The sequence below is a fragment of the Physeter macrocephalus genome, chromosome 5, assembly GCF_002837175.3.
Source record: "Physeter macrocephalus isolate SW-GA chromosome 5, ASM283717v5, whole genome shotgun sequence".
In the NCBI taxonomy this organism is placed as follows: domain Eukaryota; kingdom Metazoa; phylum Chordata; class Mammalia; order Artiodactyla; family Physeteridae; genus Physeter; species Physeter macrocephalus.
In genome coordinates this window covers 77467210-77489738 of record NC_041218.1, presented here as the reverse complement: position 1 = coordinate 77489738, position 22529 = coordinate 77467210, and the positions used below count along the sequence as shown (strand labels likewise).

Here is a 22529-nt window from a genome sequence, read left to right as displayed (position 1 = left end):
GCTTGTTCAAGTTTCCTGATGGGAGGGACTGGTGGTGGGTAGAGCTGGGTGTTGCTCTGGTGGGCAGAGCTCAGTAAAACTTTAATCCGCTTGTCTGCTGATGGGTGGGGCTGGGTTCCCTCCCTGTTGTTTGTTTGGCCTGAGGCGACCCAACACTGGAGCCTACCTGGGCTCTTTGGTGGGGCTAATGGCGGACTCTGGGAGGGCTTACAGCAAGGAGTACTTCCCAGAACTTCTGTTGCCAGTGTCCTTTTCCTCACGGTGAGCCACAGCCACCCCCCACCTCTGCAGGGGACCCTCCAACACTAGCAGGTAGGTCTAGTTCAGTGTCCTATGGGGTCACTGCTCCTTCCCCTTAGTCCCGATGCGCACACTACTTTGTGTGTGCCCTCCAAGAGTAGAGTCTCTGTTTCCCCTAGTCCTGTCGAAGTTCTGCAATCAAATCCCACTAGCCTTCGAAGTCTGATTCTCTAGGAATTCTTCCTCCCATTGCCAGACCCCCAGGTTGGGAAGCCTGACGTGGGGCTCAGAACCTTCACTCTAGTGGGTGGACTTCTGTGGTATAAGTGTTCTCCAGTTTGTGAATCAAACACCCAACAGTTATGGGATTTGATTTTATTGTGATTGCGCCCCTCTTACCATCTCATTGTGGCTCTCCTTTGTCTTTGGATGTGGGGTATCTTATTTGGTGAGTTCCAGTGTCTTCCTGTTGATGATTGTTCAGCAGTTAGTTGTGATTCCGGTGCTCTCGCAAGAGGGAGTGAGTGCACATCCTTCTACTCTGCCATCTTGAACCCATAATGGTTTTAATTAAGTAAAATGAGAGGTTAAAAAAAATAAAGATAATCAAGCAACATTTGTCCTTTATGCAACAATGTTCTACAAAAACCACTGTTGATTTCATTAATTTACATGTCACAAAACAATTAGCTTTGTTTACCCATCTCTCTCAGAGTGTGGGTGCATTTGAATTTTTTCCTAATTACGTTTATAAGGAGTGTCGACTCTAAAGGGTGTTGAGTAGTTCTGATACACAATTAGTATTGTAATTACTTCAACTGGGGGTAAAAAATGCCGTCCCCTGTTCATTTTGTCCCACTGTTACATGTAAATTGTGGAGTGGGATGTGGAGGGTCATTTGGGGAGAGGGAATAAAGTTAGGTCCCCAAATCAGAGCAGCCTGCCTCACAGAGAGCTTGACTCCACACTCGTGTCCATAGTCCTTTGCCTCAAAGTCTGATTGAGAAGAACATTAGGAACCAGGAACCCAAGCCCAAATAAGTTTCCAAATGGGAATTCTTACAACACTTTTGAAGGATGTATGCCTGAGGTGATTTGTTACAGTCTTAATTCCAAAGCTTTATTCAAGTCTTTCCAGGCTCTCCTGAACTCAGACGCCATCATGGGCTAAAGAATGAAACTCTGTCGTGGCAGGAGGAGGGGGTGATGAATCTTTCTTTTTTTTTAAAATTTATTTTATATATATATATTTTAAATTAATCTTTTTAAAAAATTAATTAATTTTTAATTGGCTGCGTTGGGTCTTCGTTGCTGCACGCGGGCTTTCTCTAGTTGAGACGAGCGGGGGCTATGCTTCGTTGCGGTGCGCGGGCTTCTCATTGTTTCTTGTTGCGGAGCACAGACTCTAGGTGCACAGGCTTCAGTAGTTGTGGCACACGGGCTTAGTTGCTCTGTGGCATGTGGTATCTTCCTGTACCAGGGCTTGAATGTGTGTCCCCTGCATTGGCAGGCGGATTCTTAACCACTGAGCCACCAGGGAAGTCCCGAATCTTTCTTTTTGATTCAAAGAAGATGAAAAAGTAAAACAAAACCCCAAGTCCCATTTGTACCATTTTTTTTTTTTTTTTTTTTGTGGTACGCGGGCCTCACACTGTTGTGGTCTCTCCCGTTGCGGAGCACAGGCTCCGGACGCGCAGGCTCAGCGGCCATGGCTCACGGGCCCAGCCGCTCCGCGGCACGTGGGATCTTCCCAGACCGGGGCGCGAACCCGGTTCCCCTGCATCGGCAGGCGGACGCGCAACCACCGCGCCACCAGGGAAGCCCCCATTTGTACCATTTAAATGGAAGTTTTCGCCAACTACAAAAAGATATTTGGGGGATAATAAAGGAAACTGAATATGGACTAGCTCTCAGATACTATCAGAGAATTAGTAATATTTTTAGGAGAGAGAATGGCATTGTAGTCATGAAGGGACATGTGCTTACTTTTAGGAGATAGGTGCTGAAGGGGTAAGTTATGATATCGACAACTTAATTTCAATATATATTGAAAATACACATACACACAGAGATAAAGCAAATATGGTAAATATTAGCAACAGTGAAATTTCGATACTGGGTATATGAGCAGTCATTGAACCAGTCATTAAAGGTCTGTGTGTCAGTTGGAAATGTTTCCGGCTGTAAGCAAAAGAAAACTCAACTGGCAAGGTCTGAATCTCAAAGAACCTTCATTACTTACTAAACAAGAAGTGCACACGTTATCCAGTCAGGGTTGTTTCAGCAATTCAGTGATGCCTTCAAGGCCCCGGCTGTTCTTCCCACCTGCCTTGTCGCCCTCAGCCCACTGGCTTCTGACAGTGTCAGTTTATGACTGCGAGGCCGCTGCTACAGCTCTAGGCATCACAGCCACAGTCAAAGGCAAAGCGGTGGGTGGGGAAGAGCAAAAGCAAGCTCTCCTCTTGCACTTGCTTCTTTTATCAGAAAGCAAAATCTTGGGGTTGGGGGGAGGGATAAATTTGGAATTTGAGATAAATAGATACACACTACTAAATAGAAGGTAGATAAATAGGGAACTATATTCAGTATCTTATAATAAGCTATAATGGAAAAGAATCTGAAAAAGAATATCTATATATACATATACATACATATATATATGTGGCTGAATCACTTTGCTGTATATCTGAAATATTGTAAATCAACTATACTTCAAAAAAAAAACCCACAATGAGATATCATCTCACACCTGTTAGTATGTATATAATTAAAAAAAATAACTAATAGATGTTGGCAAAAAAAGAAAAAGAAAGCAAAATCTTTCCCAGAAGCCCCCAGGAGACTTCTCCTTCCACCTCAGTGTCTAGAACAGTCAGAGGCCAATCCCAGCTACAGGGGGTCTGGGAAATGCCATCACAATAAGTGACTTACATCAGTTGTGATTCATCCCCTGGGGCTAGGGATGCACTGTCTCCCAGAGCAAGATTGATGTTCTGTTAACAAGAAAAAGAGAAAATGGTAGCTATTTCCCATTTGTTAAACATATGCTCTTTTTCTCTAGAGAGGATATGGTTCTGCTTTACTAGGTAACAGAAATGATTTTAAATGAAAGTAGAACTAAAATTCATTCTTCATTGTATCCTGTTGCTGTTTAACAGGAAAGTAAATGGTGCCCAAAAAAGACTTTAGGTTTCTTGTCTTCCTGGACAGGGTCTCTTTAGTCCAGTGAAATAGAAACTCTAACCATCCTTGAAATATATCTTTTGTTTCACTTTCAAGTTTTATAATACATTTCAATATACAGTTTACTTTTAAAGATTGTTCTCATTGTGACGGACGTTAGGCAGCAGGATAGAATATATACCACTGCTCATCCTATTTTTAGCCACAGTTGATCTAGTGTCCTCTCTTTGCAAGGCTTTGTGATAGGTGAGTTACATGTTTTCTCATTTGTGTAAGAAGGATGTGCTTGCCTATTGCAAAAAGCCCCAATTCAGTCTGAGTCATCAGACTTAATAAAGAGAAAACCAGAAGCTTTCAGAAATTGTTCTAACTTCTACTTTCTCCCCAACCTGTGTGAGGCCAATATAAGATAATCTCGACATCTGGGCTGTCTAAATGGAAGTCCTGATCATAGCAAGTAATAGTCCTAACTAGAGTTCCCTCCTGTCCCCTTCCCTAGCCCTTGGCCCCAAAGTAGGCTTTCTTTTAGAAAGAATGCTGCACACTCATTGTAGATGGATTAAAATGAATTCCCAGACCAATAATAGCTAATAATACCTAACCATCGCTGGGAGCCATAGTCATGTGTCCTTGGGAGGCAGACATAGCCTTGCCTGGCCTGGGCCAGAAGGTCTTTGCGTGTCCGGATGTCCCTCAAAACCACAATGACACATTTGTCTGATGATTTAGCATTTGGTGTTAATGGCTGGCATTGTGCTCAGGTATATCATGGCTGGCTGTCCCCTGTTTCTGGGTACCTTCTGGATGTGGCTGACTGTGACACTGACTGCTACACCAGGGCTCTGTGGCAGGGCTGGCTTGGAGCAGGCCCAAGAGCCCCCTTTTCTCTACTGTGTCAACCAACACCAACCCCATCCCCCCACCCAGGGTCCCTGACTCAAGTATCTTATTGGGGCTGCACTGTAGCCTATGGCTTGCCTGTCTCCCTGCGGTGACCCCTGGGAGACGTCCCATTGCTGATAGAAGCCACGTGACTATTCTACCTCCAAACTTAGATTTAACGCTTAGGATAAATGTTTTGAGTGATTCTCCCCAGTGTTTTATATGAAACATTTCTCTTTTTTTTTCATTCTTATTTATTTATTTTTGGCTGCGCTGGGTCTTCGTTCCTGTGCGCGGGCTTTCTCTAGTTGCGGCGAGCGGGGGCTACTCTTGGTTGTGGTGCGCGGGCTTCTCACTGCGGTGGTTTCTCTTGTTGTGGAGCTCTAAGTGCACAGGCTTCAGTAGTTGCAGCATGCGGGCTCTGTAGCTGTGGCTCGCAGGCTGCAGAGTGCAGGCTTAGTAGTTGTGGCGCACGGGCTTAGCTGCTTCGCGGCATGTGGGATCTTCCCGGACCAGGGATTGAACCCGGGTCCCCTAAATTGGCAGGCAGATTCTTAACCACCGTGCCACCAGGGAAGTCTGAAACATTTCTTTTTGCTTTAACTTAAATATAGTAAGGACACATCACTTAAAAAAAAAAAAAAGTATCAATGTCCTGGAGGATGGGAGAGAGAGGTGTGGTGAGGAGCGGCTTTTCTGGGCACCCATAGAAACAGGAGGTAAAGGTGGAGCCACAGGTGTGGGAAGGTGGGAAGGTGTAATGGTGTTAAGTGAAGGCAGTCCTCTTCCACTGCTTTTATATCTTTAGTGGCTTAGCAAACAGGCTATCAGCTCAGGGTGAGGGTGGGAAATGTTCCAAGAGACAAGAGAAATCAGGAAAGTAGGAAAGTAAATGGACGAGAAAAACACAGTGTGAGGGTGGGCAGCCTAAGGCCCCGCTTATGGTGAGTGATAACTCATTTGAAGTGAGATCAGCCAATGGCAAGTAATGTACCCCTGGCCAGAACCTCTCCTCTAGCTGGGCCAGATGGAAGATCGAATGACAATCCAGAGAATTCCTGATGTGAGGGGCCAGCTCCCAACAAGTTCTTGCTAGTAGCTGGGGGCCAGTAGGGCCGGCGTAGAGCAGACTGGGCTACCAGCCAAAGACCCTGCTCTTTAGTGCAGTAACCATCACTGGAAGATTTGTCCATTGCTGGACTGTGATGTGGATAGCAAAGTGCTGATGCCTCAGGCATTGCTGAGGTGGTGAAGAGTGGAGGTGCACCTGGGGAAAGGCCACAGGGTTGGTGATATCTACACATGTGAAGGACCCAAGGCACTAGTTTTCCAGCACTGAGCTGCGTGGCTGGGTGGTGCTCCTGTGTCAGAAGATGGTATGTCCAACTTTGACAGCTTTCCTCAGTATTGTCTGTTGCCCTTTGTGTTCCAGAAAGCCTCCTAAGTGACCTGCCATAGTTCCTCCATGACTGGCTTGTGGAGTGACTGGGTGATACCCACCCCCATCTAATAGGAAACTCATCACACTAGGTTATTGTTTGTTATCCCTGGATAACAGAAGAGTGAGAACCCTAACTTTTTTTTACCACTTTATCCCTAGTTCCTGGCAGAATACCTGAAAGATAGTAGATGCTCATTAACTTTTGAATGCCTGAATACATACAGGAGGGCTGGCAGGAAGGAGGGGAGGAACGGAGGGGGGAGGAAGGGAGGAAGGAAGGAAAGGAAGGAAGGAAGGAAGGAATTCTTGTTACTGTATCAGGGCTGTTCTGGAGGAGGGTTGTTTAAATTGGTGGTAGCCTGTATAGAAGATATAGCAATGCAGGTAGGTGGAGGGAGGTGGGGGCTGATGAAAAGGGCTTTAGCAGGGCTCTCTAAAATGAGGAAGACACACTGGAGGTTGCAGCGAGAGACCAGGAAGACTGGGTCGTCAGTGGCTGGCACAGATGGGGATCAGGTGCTATTTTGGTGAGGGTGTCAGAAAGGTGAGAATAAAGAATGATGGTCAAGATGGGCAGGAGAGAAGCAGGAGAGGGTTCCTGGGTGAAGAGCTGAGACAGACCCACAGCTCAGCAGGTGTAGTGGGTGTGTTTGAAAGGCCCCTGCAGAGATGAGGCGCCTGCAGCTGGGCATCCACAGAGGAGCCCAGTGGCTTTAACGATCCATCTGTCTTTCCTGTTCTTTCTGGAAAGAAGGGCTCTCCCCTGGACTTGCTTCATCCTCCCCACTTCCTACTCTCTCTGACTTGGTACTTTACACCCCAGCCTCTGGATTTTCTTGTTTGCAGTTTGCTTTCTCTTTTCTCCAGACCTTCGAACCCATGGTTCTCCTGACCTAGAAAGCTAGCTCCACCCTCAAACCTCCTTTCTAGTGACTCCCTCTTGGCCCTCAGATTTTGCTGAGGGGTAACGTCCCCTTGAAGTCCCTGTTCTGCCTTCCCAGGTTGAGTGGCTGCCATTTCTATGTTCTTCATCACACTCTGGGCTACTTCCTTTAAAGCACATATCTCAGTGCAACGGCTTGCTTACTTCTCTGACTCCATCTCTAGACGCGAGAAAAGGGATATGGTTAAATATTTCCCTAGTGGTCACTCAATGGCAAATAAATCAAAGGAAAACAAAGCAGAAGCACTGAGAATCCTCTCACTTGTTGAACAAAACCATGTGCTTTTCTGTTGCCTGTGTTTTTATTTCGCACCAGGCTAGTGTCTGAAAGCAAACTCATGCCAAACAGGATTTCACTTTCTCTGAGTTAACGGGCAAAATTTGCTTTAAAGAAATATATATATATATATAATTTTTTTTTTACTATTTCATAATGTTTATCATTTGGAAATATGTGTTTTAGGAGCAAGTTTGACCTACCTCATCAGTCCAAGATTTTTGATTTTTGTAAGCTGTGCCTTATCGATATGGGTAAGATGAATCAAAATGAAATTAACATATTTTGAATGGTTAAGAGAACAGTAATAGACAATTAGAATGTCTTGAAATAACTTATGCAAAATGTGTGTATATTTTTGTTAAAAAATGTTTTGAATTACAAACTCTAGCACAAATAGAGGAAAGTGCATCATGTATATATATCCATATATATATGGAACAATTATAACAAATACTTATAAAGTGAATACATGAAACCACCACTCAAGTCAAAAGCTAGGATGTAGCCAGCACCCAAGAAGTCCCTCATAGGGTCCTTCTCAATTATACCCCTTCCTCACAAATAGAAGTAGCCAGGAGCCCCACTTTTCTGGCATTCACTTCCTTGCTTTTCTTTATAGTTTCACCACTGGTGTAGGCATCCCTAAACGATACAGTTGAGTTGATTTCAAGTTTAGTTTGAACTTTCCATAAATGAAGTTCTACCTTATATATTCTATTTTATCTTGCTTCTTTTGCTCAACATTATGTATGTAATCCCATGTTTTTGCAAATAGCCCTGGGTTGCTACTTTTTATTGCTGTGTAGTATTTCATTGCGTAATAAACCACAGTTTATTAGTTTTTCCAAAGAGCCAGATTTTGGCTTTATTAAGCTTTTCTATTGTATGTTCATTTTCCTAGTTCATTGATTTCTTCTCTTACCTTTATTATTGCTTTTCTTCTATTTTCTTCGGGTTTAATTTGCTGTTCTTTTTCTAACTTTTTAATATAGACACTTAGCTCATTAAACTCAGCCTTTCTTTTCTAATATATGCATTTCAAACTATAAATTTCTCTTTAAACAGTATACCAATAGCATCTGACAAGCTGATATACTCTGTTTGAAATATTTTTTAATGTCCTTTCTGATTGCCAGCTTGACCTATGGATTATTTAGAAATGAATTCTTTAATTTACAAACATATGAGGAATTTCTGATTTTCTTTCTTATTGATTTTAGCTTAATTGCCTTGAGGTCAGAGAACATTCTCTGTATGATTCAGTATTTTGAAAATAAGATTTGCTCTAAGATCCATTATCTGGTTATTTTATTGATTTGTACAAATGTTTCATGTGCTTAAAAAGCACGTGTATTCTGAAGTTGTCAAGTACACTGTTTTTTATGTAACCTTTACGTAGAACACACACATATGTACTATATGAGATATATATAAGTGTATATTCTTACTATATATTTATATTTTTTGTTTATTCTATCAATTACCAAGAGGGAGATGGTGAGTTAAAATCTTCCACAATGATTGTCTATTTCTTCTTTTAACTCTACAGATTTTTGAGTCATATATTTTGAGCCCTTGTTATTACGTACATACAAAATTGGAATTTTTATATCTTCCTGATTAATTAAGCCTTTATCATTATGAAATGATTCTCTTTATTTCCAGTAATCTTTTTTGCCTTAAAGCCTACTTTTGTATCAATTCAGTGACATGGATTCTTTTTGGTTAGTGTTTGCATAGTATATATCATTATCTGTCCTTTTCTTCAATCTTTCTTATTCTTTTGTTTTAATGTGTCTCTTGTAAATAGCATCTAGCTGTATTTTTGAATCCAATTTGTCACTCTTTATCCTCTAATTTGAACATTTAGTTTATTTATACTTATTGGTAGCTTATGATATATTTATGCTAAATCTACCATGTTATTTTGTGTTTTCTCTTTGTCTGGCCTGTTATATGTTTCTTTTTCTCCTTTTTCATTTTTGTTCCTACCATGTTTCCCTCAGTTTGTCTTTCTGTGTTTTATTGTGGGTTTTTCTTCATACATATCTACAGTTAACTAATTTTTCTTTAATTATAACCTCCTATTGAACCTATCAATTGAATTTTTTTTTTTTTTTTTGCAGTACGCGGGCCTCTCACCATTGTGGCCTCTCCTGCTGCAGAGCACAGGCTCCGGACGCGCAGGCTCAGCGGCCACGGCTCACAGGCCCATCACACTCTGGGCTACTTCCTTTAAATCACGGGCCCAGCCACTCCGCGGCACGTGGGATCTTCCCAGACCGGGGCACGAACCCGTGTCCCCTGCATCGGCAGGCGGACTCTCAACCACTGCGCCACCAGGGAAGCCCCTATCAATTGAATTGTAAATTTTAATTTCTATTGCTATATTTTTCAGTCCTAGAATTTCTCTTTAGTTCTTTTTCAAACTGACCACATCATTTTTACAGTTTCCAATTCCCTGCTCAGATTGTCAGAATTGGCATTTATTTCTTTAAATAGAGTAAGCATTATTATTTTACAGCTTGTGTCTGGTAATTTAAATATCTGAAGTCTCAATAGGTCTGTTTCTATTGTATGTTATTTATTGTAGATTTTGCTCACAGTGTTTCATTTCCTTATGTGACTGGTTATCTTTGACTGTGTGCTGGGCATTGTGTTTTAAAATTATTATAATATTAAACATACCAAAAAATAAATAAATAAAAATAAAATTATTGTAGAAGTATTTTGAAGCCTAAGATGATAGTATTTTCTTTTAGAGAGGATTTTAATGGTTCTCCCAGATGCATAGTGAGCACTAGCCATTTGGAACCAGTTTAATCCAAGCTCAAGGCTTGAGGTTTTCTGGGTCATCAGATGAGGTAAAGCTGGACTACAAGTCCAGGCAATGGTTATTTTATTTGTAGTTTACTCTGACTTACCCTAAGGGTGGAGTTATAGCTCAGCTTAAAGTAAGAACTATTTTTATCTTTGTCTTTGGTGAGCATAGACTTCCATCTTCTGACTTTCTGAGGCTGCTAAAACTGCAGTTCTGTTTCACAGTTGTTTCTTCTGAATCAGCAGATACCTCAGGGTACCTAGGCTTAATTCTTGGGCTTCTCATGTTCTCCAAGTGTTCATCTGACATTCTCTCCTGGGCTTCTTGACTTTTTGGTGTTTTAAGATTTTAAAATAATATTCTGTTCAGTTTTTTAAAGTATAATTGTATTGCATTAAAATGTTATACTTGTACTACATAAAAGTGTAACTTTGGACATTCTGGTTTTAAATCCTACATATTACATGTCATTTGAGAGAAATGCATCTTTCTGGATTTTAACTTTGTTCCATCTTTTAGGTCAATGATTAAAACATGCTTTGCTTCTACTGCCTTGCAGGGAGACTGAATGTGGCACTTTGCCATATCTGTGGTCCTGATAAAATTATATGGATACAATCTTCTACTAACAGAAGTGTTTGGCTTAGTGGTAGCTGGATCTGTATTAATATTCAGGGTATTAATTGGTGATTGGATCAACAGGAAACCAAGAAAAAAAGGTAATACATATATAATGATATGGTAAATTATGACCTCACTAGCTTTTTTGGTTTACTTAGTGAAATAAAATACAGATATGAACTTAATAATGACAGGGCATAAGTTTTAAAAACTAGAAAAAGTGGTATCCAGCTTTCTGTCATTCTCTGGTACTATATTTAAAATTTTTTATTGTAGTTTTTAGATATTTATCCATCACAGATTTTTAACATTAAATTCCTAAAAACATGTTTCATTTTAATACTCTGGTATTAGCTATGTATAATATACTCATGTAATTTCTATTAAAGACAATTTCTATGTGTAAAAGATAACTTTTATACCAAGTAATCTGTCTAAACTGGGAATTACTATCTTGAGACTTATTTGTTCAAATGTCAATCTATTTTTAGCTTTTTCCTCTAATATCTCTTTAACCTTCCTTTACCCAAGAAGAATATGGGATTTCCTAAGTTTTTCAAAGTCTTTTGATTACCAGTCAGCCTGATTGTTTTCATTTCACCTAGGAGGTTTGGCAAGGCATTCTCTGAAAGCACAGCACTGAAAAGGCTAACTTATTTAAAATCTGGACTGTTGGTCCTTAGGCCATATTGATAACTTCAGTCACAAATTAAAGAAGAGTGTGATATATCAGTAGAAAAATGTAAGTGCTTTGATTTATCTAATATCCTGCTTTTCATATCATCTTACTCTCAAAGCATGTTTTCATTTGCTTGCAAAACCCAGCTTTTTTTTTTCTTCTTCTGGTTGTAAAGGCTTTGCCTTTAGTGAGCACACAAGCCTGCTCTTTGCTTCCTACTCAGCCTGTGATTGCTGATGGGAATGATAACCCTGGTTGGCACAGGGGTTTGGTCAACTGCAGTTACTCTACATTAAACGATGATGTAATTGTAACCTGTCTTTTAAAACCAAGAGTAAATATTGTTTCCCTTTGCAGTTGGTCATGTCTTGCTCTTCATTCAGAATGCCTCTATCACCACCTGCTGTGCGGTCCTGATGCTTGTGTTCTCATACAGAAGGGAGCTGGAGCAAGTATGGCAAGGCTGGTTCACTGTGAGTGTCTGCCATCTCCCCCCTGTGCTGTGAGAGTGAATGTCACAGGCGAGACCAGAAGGCCCTTCAGTGAGTCATCTCTGGATGGCCCTGCTCACTGATTTGGGATCTGGCTAATCTTTAACCAGTGTTCTCCTCACCCCTAATTTGTTAATCAGAGTCTAAATCTCACAGTCGTGAAGGCAATAGAACAGCAGAGTCTCTGTCTGCAAGGTACAAAGTAGCACCGGATCTGGTGCTGCTGGGGTGGGAAGAAGAAAACGCTGAGAATAAATACAACAACATTTGGCTTCAAACCTGCATTGAACCTCTTTCTCTCAAAAGTCTTTGGGTTCATTTAGATGTTCTTCAAACTGTCAGGTAAGTAACTGTATGTATTACAATGGGCTGAGAAAGTCTACCCCTGGGTTCCAAACTCTGTTTACCCTCCTTCCTTCGGTGATCTGCTTCACAGCTGTGATCACCCTGGCAGCCTTGGTGAACCTGGCCAGCACAGCACTGACCAACACCATTCAGAAGGACTGGATTGTAAGCCTCACAGGTGACAACAGAGGCCAGCTGGCTGGTGAGCTGTGGATATAACAGGGCATCACAGGTTCTCTAATCTGCTGAGAAGTAGGCCTGGTTTAGTGAACAGAGTTGATGAGACAATTGGCGCTCCGAGAAAGGCAGGAAAGTAGCCTTTAATAGAAGGTATTTGGAGTCAAAGAGATCTGCATTTGAATGCAGCTAAAACCAGCTATGGCTCTTACCAGCTGCAAGTTACTTAACTTCTCTAGACTTTACTTTCCTCATCTGTAGAATGAGAGAAATTATGACAACCCCCCCACCTTGCCGCCAGCTCACTTTTGGGAAGGATTCTGTGAGATACAGGATTTGTAAAGCACTTAGCACTATATCTGCACATGGGAAGCATGTAAGAAATGGATGAGACCGTTATTATCAAAAGGATATATAGACCATACTTTCGGGAGAGAAATCCCTCTGAATATATTACAGAGGTTCTTTGGTCATTTTAGATTTGAAAAATAAGTGAATTAAAAGATTTCTTAATTTTTGTCTGTGATAAGCTTCTACTTTCCCCAGAAAATTCATCCCCAAGTGTGACTTGATTATCCCCTAGTCACTAGTAGTGAGAGGTAGAATCTTTTTTTTCAATAATGGAGCTAAATGGAAGAATCTGGCATCTTTTAATTTTTTCTTCCATTTATAAAACTTGGATCATTTTCATTGTGAAATATTCAAATTGCCAACCTAAAGCAGGAGATCTTGTCTTACACTATATTTGTGTAGTTGGTACTCTTGGCTAGAAAACTTTCATGAGAGTTGATAGCCAAGATAAAGGAAGCTATTACAGAGGAGTCTATTAAAATATACTCCTTACAAAGTGTAGAAGCCCCTTTTAATCATGTTTTCTTCTAAACTACACTTATTTGGATGTACTGTGGCTTAAATAACAACACCCAAAATAAAACAGCGATGTGGGTACAAGCCGGGTGACATGGTGTTGAAAGTGTCCTGTCTCTGGGTAAAAGAAAATTTTCCTGCTTGCTGTTAATTAATTTTAAAGAAATCTAAAATAAAGCACAGATTCAGATTTGAGGTTTATTCTAATTTTAAAAATCATCTTGTAAATATGTTATTTAATGATGGTGGAATAGTTAAGAGAATAAGCTTTAGGGTCAGACTGCCTAGGTTTGCATCTCAGCTCCACCATTTACCTTCCCTGTGACCTTAATTAATTTCACTTCTTTATGTGTCAGTTTCTTAATTTGTAAAAGGGAGATACTACGGACCCCTTAGAGTTGTTGCGAGGATTGAGTGAGATGAATATGTGTAGAAGGCTTAGAACTATGCATGTGGCAAAGAGTATTCAACTATTTCTATCCTTCATCCTCTGTTTTTTCCCTCTCTTCCCTGTCAACGTGTTAGCCATAATAATGGCTATTAATACTGTTGTTGTTCGGACAGTGGGATGTGATAGGAAGAGTGCTGAGACAGGAGTTGGAATAACTCCAAGTTACCTAATCTCTCTAGCCCTCAGTTTACTCAGTGGTTAATTGTTCAAGTTCCAACAGAACTGATCTCAAAGGTCTTTTCCAGGTTGAAAATCCTATGATTAATCTATAGTCAGACTAAAAGGGATCTTTCCTGTTTTCACTGCCATTCACCCAGTGCGGGCTCACAAATCTAGTAAATACACGACATTAAATTCACCAGGAGGAGAGACTCATGCACTGAGTTGCAGTGTTTCCGTCCTCTCACTTACAGGGATGAATGCAGCTGTCTGGCGGCTGGACCAGATCATCAATATATCTGCTCCCCTGTTCATGGGCCAGGTGATGACATGGGCATCTCATGTGATCCGTTGTGGTTTCATTCTTGGATGGAGCTTGGTTTCACTTCCTGTTGAGTTTCTATTTCTATCCAGGGTTTTTCAACTAGTTCCCCAATTGGCTGTAAAACCCCAGCGACAAACGGGGGCACTTCCTAGAAAGGCAACAGGAGGCTGTGAACATTCAAGGCAATGCAAACTCAGAGACAGCTCTTGCTTTTTTTTTTTTCCCCTCCTTTATGTCAATGCTTCATTTCTTCTTTTCAGAGCCTGTGTCTAACTATAATCTTAATATTCTGTCTGCAAATGTGCCTCAAACAGTGAGAAGTGAGAAGGCTCCAATAGTGCCATTTGTTATTCAGTTCATATGGTTGGTGTCATTGGTGGAAGCAGGGGGGTCTGCCATGTACAGTTACACAGGTTGTACACTACACAACTCCAGGGGCTCCATTAAGAGAGTTTCCACTGTGAGTAGCACTCCCTGGGGACTGTGCAGTTTACAGCCTGCAAAACCTATTCCATGGTCCTAAGGGCAAACTCCTTCCTATTTTATCATAAGCCTCTTTCCTAAAGATGCTAAGCTAGAGGGACAACTATGTCAGGGAATATGGGCTGTTTTCTGGTCAAGACAATAGATAAATTGGCCATCCCTGCTATCAGCAGTGGGTTTTTTTTTTGTTGTTGTTGTTGTTTTGCGGTTCGCGGGCCTCTCACTGTTGTGACCTCTCCTGTTGCGGAGCTCAGGCTCCGGACGCGCAGGCTCAGCAGCCATGGCTCACGGGCCCAGCCGCTCCGCGGCATGTGCGATCCTCCCGGACCGGGGCAGGAACCCGTGTCCCCTGCATCGGCAGGTGGACTCTCAACCACTGCGCCACGAGGGAAGCCCAGCAGTGTTTTTTAAATCAGAAATTGCTTATCATCAGGATGAGGATGACAGGAAAGTAAACCTGCCAATAAATATGACCCTATTCTCTCAAGATAAGAGCTATACCTGCCTATTGACAATGTTGCCCATCTGCCTGGGCAAAACAGCCCAGGCATTGCTTCTGACCTCAGTTTCTCTTTCTGGAGTTCTTTTTTTTTTTGGATTGGTTTATCTCTGAAAATGGATGATCACTTTATTTATGGTTATTTTTACCTATTACTTTATTTTAAGCATGAGAATCTTGACATGAGAATTTTAAAGAGAAATGTAATACAGTACCAAATGGGAGAACAATCATGGAAAAAATACAGCCAGTCGACTAATAATTTTTCAAAAATTGTATCTTAATCTAAGCAATTTTGCTTTATTGTTAAGTGAAACTAAGTTGCAAATCACAGACATTTCAGGTAAGCACAGAAGTTGAGTTGGTAAAGTCAGTTTCAAACAAAAGCTAAGTTTAAGACAAATGAAAATGAAATCATATTTTTATCTCAATAAACTCAAGGATCTTAAAAACAGATAGAGATGAGGGTCTTGCAGTTGTGATGTCTAATACTGAACTGAAAGCTAGGGTTGATTTTCCCAATTTGGCCAGTTTAGATAGCTTCCCATTATTCCCACATTCTTGATCCATGGTCCTCAAATTGTGCTCTTAAGTGACAAGAAAAATCCTCCTTCTTGATGGTCTCCTGTCAGGCGTGATTGAGTAAGCCTGGTATTGACACCTGACTTAAACTGGACAAGTGAGATTATCACTTTGGATAGTTGGAATTAAGATGAGGAAATTCTAATTCAGTTTGGTATAGTTTCTTGAGGAAAGATGGGTAGGCTTCTTTTACTGACTGTCCAGACTCCGGAACTCCACACTCCGAGGCCCTCCTCAGGCTGTGCTGCCTTTCCCCCTGCTGTGCAGGTCCTGGACTTCTTATAATTATATTTTCTCTCAAGTTGTTTTGCAATTAAAGCTCACCAGATCTCATTGTTTGGATAAAATATAAGTATTTACAGAGATAGGTAAATACATAGATATACATATTTAAATGATGGATGGATGGATAGATAGGTAAATAGATAGTTAGATAGATAGATAGATAGATAGATAGATAGATAGATAGGGCGAGCTATATCTTCCCGTCTATCACTTTTAGTTGTGTGACCATGTGTTGTGCGGCTAATTTATTCAAACTCAATGTGTCTCACTATCTGTAAAGTAAGGATAAAAATAACAGAACTGATGGCAGGGAAGCGATTAGATAAGATAGTCTACATAAAGCCCTTTTTCCTTCTGCATAGAGTAGAACTTAAGTCAATGTTTGCTGTTTTTTTCATTGTTGTTGTTATCTTTACAAAAAAACCCTGCTATGGCAATAAATTCTTTTCTATAACCAAATTCACCCTTCCCACAGTTCTTGGGCTAGAGTGGATTTAGCCCACCTGACCCTCTCTCCTTCCTTCATAGCCTTATTTGGCTCTTCTAGTCCTTTTTGGAGTTAGTCTTAATTTGTGCTAAATACTTCTTACAAATTGTTATGTACTTAAAAAAATCTGTTTGCAATCATTGCCTATTCTGTCCTGGAAGATGGAAAGGTATTTGTCATTTCCTTTTCGTGAATATCTGCTTCTTCAGAAAAATAACCAGAGGAAATATCCACCACTCTTTCCAAGAGTTCATTACCACATCTCAAGCATGTGCAGTTTTGTCTTTTACTCTCTGCCGTGTCTTCCCTCTCCTGTCAACGTCCACCTTCCTGAATTTACTGTTTGTCTTAGTCTGGGTTCTTTCAAGAGCAATTCTGGGACTTCCCTTACATCTCCATCACCTTACTCTTCTTGGGTGTGATCCTGGCAGGAATTGTGAGCAGTGGGTCATGTGTGGCATAGGATTCTCCAGTCTGTGATGTTGCTAAGTAATCGTAGAAGCATTTCATGGTCTCACCACTGTGTCATTGTCAGTCTTCATCATTCATTCACTAAGAACCCATTATGTGACAAGAACTGTCCTAGACACTGGGGATACATGAGTGGTTTAATCAGACAAGGTCTTAGCCCCACTGAGTGTACAGTTTGGATGGGAGACCAAAGAGTGTGTAAATAGCAATGGCCAACAACACAAAGTGACAGGAGCTATGTTAGAGAAGGACAGAGGATTGGAAACACATAGGAGGGACACCAAATCTGGTCTTGGGAGCTGGGGAAGCCTTTCCAGTGGGAGGCACAATTAAGAGATCCCTGAAGGGCAAGCTCAGCAGGTGACATGAAGAGGGAAGAGTGCTCTAGGCGGGGTGGGAAGTTGTGCAAAAGCCGAAATGTGGAGATGTGGAGATTTGGGGAAGTGAAAATAGTTATTTCCAGGAGTCAAGCATGTAAATGCTACAAATGGCATCCACATTGAAGGAATATTTTGACCTGGGTCCTTTCCCTGTGGAAGTGGGGTGGGGAGATGGGAAAGAAGACAGCTTGGTGGGGCCAGAGCTTTCCTTAGCTGCTTGGGGAAGGGGAGGGAAATCCTTTCCCAGAGACAGGGTGCCTGACTCTGAACATCTGCAAGCTTGTCTCCCCTGAGAACTTGGTCTTGGAACTCTGCCACCAACCAAATGTCATTCATACCTGGCAGTGAGGACATATATGATTTGGTTAGGGTGTTTAAAAAATTGTTTTGGTCATTTTATGCCTGATGAATTCAGCAGCGACATATTGGGTATCAACACTGATGGGGATTAACAGCATATTGGCCCCAAGTGATTCGACCTGCAGATGCCCAGTCTGGGAAGAGTCTGGACCTTGCTCTTAGACATGGACTCCCTGTGGTCCGGTTTCCACCCAGGAGCATCATTTCTTTGCCCAAGCCCTGCTCCCTCCCCTCAGTCCAACCTCGAGGCCACAGCTCAGAGCCAGGGGATCTCCCATCCCCAGAGCAAAAATGAGGGAGCGGAGAGTGTCGTGGCGGGTGGTGGAAGGAGAGTATCAAAGGCTGAACCGACTGTGTCTTCCCCCTTCATTCAGCATCTCCCTGCCTGCCTCTGCTGTGAACCTCAGCCCCGACTCCAGGCGCTGGGCTCCTGCAAGGTCCCTGCTCTCCTGGGGCTCAGAGCTTCCCCTTCTCACCCTTGGGCCCACAGCGGGGTAGGGACATGGGGTTTGGGGATACCTTTCTGCTTTCTATCAAGGAGACCCAGAACCCCTTGGTCCACAGAATCTTGGGAATATTGGGAGAGGGGAGATGAGAGCCTTGTCGGTCCAATTCCAGAGGTTATAAAACCACGGGGTAGCTTGGGAACCTCTTTCCTCTGATGTAATGTGCATGTATGAGAAAGGAACTGTTCCTAATTCCAAATAGCTGATTTAGAAACCTGTTCTTTCATCTGGAGATGACCCAACCTCTAAAATATTTTAAGTGAAGGACCTGACAGGTGAATTATCTTTTATTAGGCTATTTGGCTTGTACTTCCCAGCCTTTAATTGCATGAACGACTGAGAGCAGGTTGGCCATTTAAGATTTACACAATTCACATAGTATTATGATAATAAACTAGTTCTAAAGGAAAAAAAAAAAGTCCAACTGGCTCTTCCTGACACAAAGGAAACATCACATTTAGAGAACGTGAAATCTCATTGGCAATGCCTACAGTCTGGAGAAGGATTCAGTACGAGAGAACCTTCGGCCTTTTCTCTATGGCAATAGCAGTTCTTTTTACTGACCCTTGATAAGGATGCCAGACACACCACAACACCTTTGACACTCACAAGGGAGACAGCTCAGGATGTGGAGCCAGGCTGCCCATGATGTTCGCACGTTACCTAAGCTCCCTGTGTCCCTGTTTCCTTGTCTGTAAGATGGGATACCTACCCATCAGGGAGAGTGTTGTGGCGGGTGGTGGAAGGAGAGGATCAGAGGCACAGGTATTGGAGCTATTTGTTAAAAATGAATATTAACTCTCATCTTCAGTCGTCATCATCATTTTATATTTTATATTTTGGCTGTGATTGTGGTGCTTTCACGAGCGTTGTTGTGTGAGCGTGGAGTGCGGTGTGGACAGTGAGATGGAGAACCACGATACTGAGTGACACGGATGCTGAGTGAATCCCGCGCACCCACTGCCAGCAAATGCCATTCACATTTATTCCCAGCAGAATTACAAATCACTCCAGGGTTGGTGGTGTGGTCAAAACCGCACCCGTTAAAAGCACCAGCGCCCCCAAAGGATATAGTATTGTCCCTGTGTTAGCGCGGTTAGCGTGGTCAGGCCTGGTGGCCGTGATGACGTGTGTCTCACCAGGACCAGTGGCCTGTGGCCGCCTTGCTGTCTACCACGGGTCCTCAGGCACAGAACTCACCCGAGACATTGGTTCAGTATATACTTGTTTCCGTTCTTAGTGGAAAGGAAGTTACAGAACTCTGGCTACAGCAGGATTTGACATATTACCCCAGAGTCACTTTGCTTTTTAAAATCTAAGAACTGTGACTCTGTATGCCCTCAATTTATAAATAATTCTGTCAGCGCAGAATCAGCCCTCACTTTCAGAGCTTCACATTGTGCAGCTGCAGCGTTTTATAACTACCTCTGACCTGTCCGCACTGCTTGTTAGGGGCCAGGTGTGTGGGTTTTATAGGTGAGCTCCAGGTCAGAGTCCTTTGGCAGACCAAACCCTGAGGCTTCGAGGCCATGCCGGGTGGTTGGGACGGCCCAGAAGGGCGGGGAGCCTGGGCCAGGGTCCCAGGTGCGGGCTACCGCAGGGTGACAGGGGCAGCCTAGGAGGACAGAAGGCCTGGCCAATGCTCTGCAAAGGCAGACACTGGAGGACACGGCATATTCAACCCAAATAATTCTTGAGTTCAGAGCTCAGTCCAGAGATCAGGACAGAGGCAAACAAGAGGCCTCTGCAGGGCCAGCGCTGGATCTCAGGGAGAATCCAGAAGGAAACCAACTATAGGCAGAAGCTGGGAGCAGGCACAAGAGCCCCCGGGACTGGCACTCAAGGACAGCATTGCCACCTGGTTTCTGGCTTATGTGGTGCCTGTACGGCAGGTCCTGAGGCTGCTTCGGAAGTGTAATCAAATGTAGCCTCTTAATGTGGTTAAAGGTGGGGGAGGGGAGAGGAAGCTCATTCCTTCTCTGCCAGATCAGGAGGGAAGAAGAAACACGCGGAACTGGAGCTGGATGTGAAGCTCAAGACTTTGCTCTCTGTCCGAACCATTTTTGGAGTGGAATGGAGACATAAATAGATACATCTAAAATGAAGTTATAGCGCTACCTAGTGATAATGGTGGCGATGGTGATTCAAAAAATACAATTTATACTACCACAAATTATTGACCGTAACTGCCATGCCAGGCATGATGCTGCCACTTCACAGTTCCGTCTCATGTAATCCTCCAGCGAGATGGGATCTAAAGATGCCCATTTCACAGCTGAGAAACTGAGCCACCGAAAGCTTCATTCACCCAGTGTGACCGTGCCAGTCGGTGCCAGAGCCAGAATTCTCACCGAGGTCTCTGACATCTCTGTCCATTTCTTCTCCCCCCACACCGCTGCCCTGTAGGTCTTTGGTCCTTTGACCTCACTGTGACCCAGCTTCCTCAGGAGAACATTCTGGAACAGAGCGAGGGGCTGTGAACGGTGTGCAGTGTTCCCTGAACTACCTCATGGACCTCATCCACTTCGTCCTGGTCGTGCTGGCCCCGCAGCGTGTTCGGCATGCTGGTCTTCACCTCCATCCTGTTTGTAACCACGGGCCAAGTGCTGTATTTTTTTAATGCAAGGAAGTGTAAGATTACAAATGCCCATGCTCAGAAGACAGCGGAGAAGAGCACGTCAACCTGAGAGGTAGGCAGCACCTCTGACCACTCAGAGCCCTACTAACACTGGCCCCATCTCACTGTTTCCGGTGATTTCCCCGAGTTGCTACTGGGTGCTTACCTTGTTCCACTGCTACATTTGAGAGCAATTATGTCACCATCACCTTTGGCAACAGCATCAACTGCTTTAAATGCATCTTTGGGGCGATGGCTACTAGCCAGAGTTTGAAAGGGGTCTGACTCGTGGCATGCCCATTAACAACTCAGATGCCACTCCAGACAACTTGAAGGGGCTTGTTTTAATTTTGCCAACACAATTCAGCGTTTTCAGGTTTTTATTGTTCTTTGCGTTCTAAAATTAGGCAGGATCTTCTGGTCAGTATTAAAATTAGAGTTAGATCACGGTCAGTGATGTTTGGTTTCAGTTCCTTGGGTTTTTGTTCTACAGCTGGTTTGTGAATGTCCTTTTGATGGGCTATGTGCCCCTCACAAGGACTGAAGCTATCTGTTGAATTCGATCATGGTAACAACCTTTGGGTGGTTTCTGGGGTCTAGGGTCAGGCCAGGGATCTGAGGATCCCTCAGCTGACTTGGGCAAGCTTCGTCTCAGCAATCAAGCTAAGACATCCAGTTTGACCATCTCTGATTAAGAAAACCACTAGTTTGTGATGAGCAAAATTTGGGTTTCTGGCTGCTTAGAAGCAATCAATCAACACTAAAACTATCTTCTGGGGAGCCTAGAAGAAAACCAGTATAGCTCTTTGCTTTAAATAACGAATTGCTTCTTTGTAAATGCTGTGGAATAGAAATTCACTTAGCAGTGAGAACAATGAGGCTAGCAATGAAGGCTCCTCAGGCCTCAAAGTACAGAGAACCTTTCTGGGGGTCGGGGGGGAGTCACATTTGGGGAATAGCCTGTAGCACACTCAGTACCACCTTAGCAGGTTGGTGCTGTTGGGAATGACATTTTCTAAGACAGGGTTTCTCAACCTCCGCACTGTTGACATTTTGGATCAGGTACTCCTTTGGTGTGGAGGCGGTCCTGTGCATTGTAGGACACACTGCAGCATCTCTGGTCTCCACCCACTAGATGGAGGGAGCAGCCCCCAACCACACACTTGTGAGAATCAAAGGTGTCTTCAGACGTTACCCAATGTCCCCAGGGAGGGTAAAATACTCCTCCCCCATACCCCCTCTTAAGAACCACTGCTTAAAGGAAATGTGAAACCTAAAGGAAAAATCCACCTATTTTTAAAAGACAAAAATGACCAAAAGTCATTCATAGTAAGGAAATTACAAAAGGGAATTTTACACAGACCTGCTTCTTAGAGCTGAGTTGAGTGAAAACAAGGGAAGGAGAGAATTTTGTGAACATTTTGCTTAACATAAGGTACTTTGAAAAAAATTGTGCTGTATATAAGTTCTGGTACTACTTATGGTGCCACCTCCCCCAATCTTTCCTTTTCCAAGAAAAAACCTGAAAGGCTACAGTACTATACACACACACACACACACACACACACACACACACACACACACACACACACCACCAACTAGGTCAGGAAACCAGAACTGTTCCTCACGTGGATTCTTTACTAAGGAGGCTGCATTTTGAGGAGGTAGCACATCACGTCTCCTGGCCCTTGATTATCCCAATGAACACACAAGTACTTGCACAGGTGAGTCTCGGAACAAGTGTTTAATAAATCCATCCTGAAGTCTTTTATTTAAAACCTCCAGAAGTGCTAGCAGCTTGAGTGTAGAATTTATGTCAAGTCTTCTAAGTACCACTGGCTCCCTACACCTGCACCTCCTGCCCTTGAAAAATTAGCTGCTTACCTGTAAATTCTGCATTTTAAGTGCTAATTTTACTCTTGCTTTTCCTCCAGGCCTTGTATAGTAGGACAGC

At 42.8% G+C, this 22529-nt stretch overlaps 2 long non-coding RNA genes across 3 annotated transcripts in view; both read left to right on the top strand.

Moving 5' to 3' along the window:
• The window catches only part of LOC114486327 (uncharacterized), a 16131-nt gene extending 6734 nt beyond the window's left edge, over window positions 1–9397 (top strand). For both annotated transcript variants that reach the window (XR_008617426.1, XR_003679911.2), the window contains exons 2-3: window positions 7153–7220; window positions 9096–9397. This is a non-coding gene — a long non-coding RNA (uncharacterized lncRNA). The remainder of the gene's footprint in view (window positions 1–7152; window positions 7221–9095) is intronic.
• Window positions 9398–9642: 245 nt separating this feature from the next.
• Window positions 9643–22529, top strand: part of LOC114486325 (uncharacterized) — a 31686-nt gene continuing 18799 nt past the window's right edge. The window contains exons 1-4 of the long non-coding RNA XR_003679909.2: window positions 9643–10509; window positions 11017–11153; window positions 11448–11563; window positions 20365–20648. This is a non-coding gene — a long non-coding RNA (uncharacterized lncRNA). The remainder of the gene's footprint in view (window positions 10510–11016; window positions 11154–11447; window positions 11564–20364; window positions 20649–22529) is intronic.